This window comes from Palaemon carinicauda, chromosome 6 (genome assembly GCF_036898095.1).
Source record: "Palaemon carinicauda isolate YSFRI2023 chromosome 6, ASM3689809v2, whole genome shotgun sequence".
In the NCBI taxonomy this organism is placed as follows: domain Eukaryota; kingdom Metazoa; phylum Arthropoda; class Malacostraca; order Decapoda; family Palaemonidae; genus Palaemon; species Palaemon carinicauda.
Window position 1 is genome coordinate 157,662,580 of NC_090730.1, and position 372 is coordinate 157,662,951.

The window sequence follows — 372 nt, forward strand, 5'->3', positions numbered from 1 at the left end:
TATATACTCTTTGGGTATAGTCTTTCGCATAGGAATTTTTTATAAAATGTTTAAGCAGTTGTAGCATCAGCTATTCTAAGGCAACGTTTTTCTAGTTTTCTGTATCCCTTTCTATCTTAGGGATAGAATTTCGAAGGAAAAAAACCTGACATTTTTTACTTTGTTTCTCCATTTATTCAATTTTGCCTACAGCTGTTTCAGCCAATAACTAAGGGTTTTCATGAGGGCAAGTGTACAAAGAAATCATAATCATTATATAGCGGCAGCGCACTCTTACAAACGAAAAATAAAAGAAAACTAATAACATATAGATACCTAAAAAACACATATGTAAATGTAAAGAGTTTTTCCACTAAAACTCTAGCTGTAGCT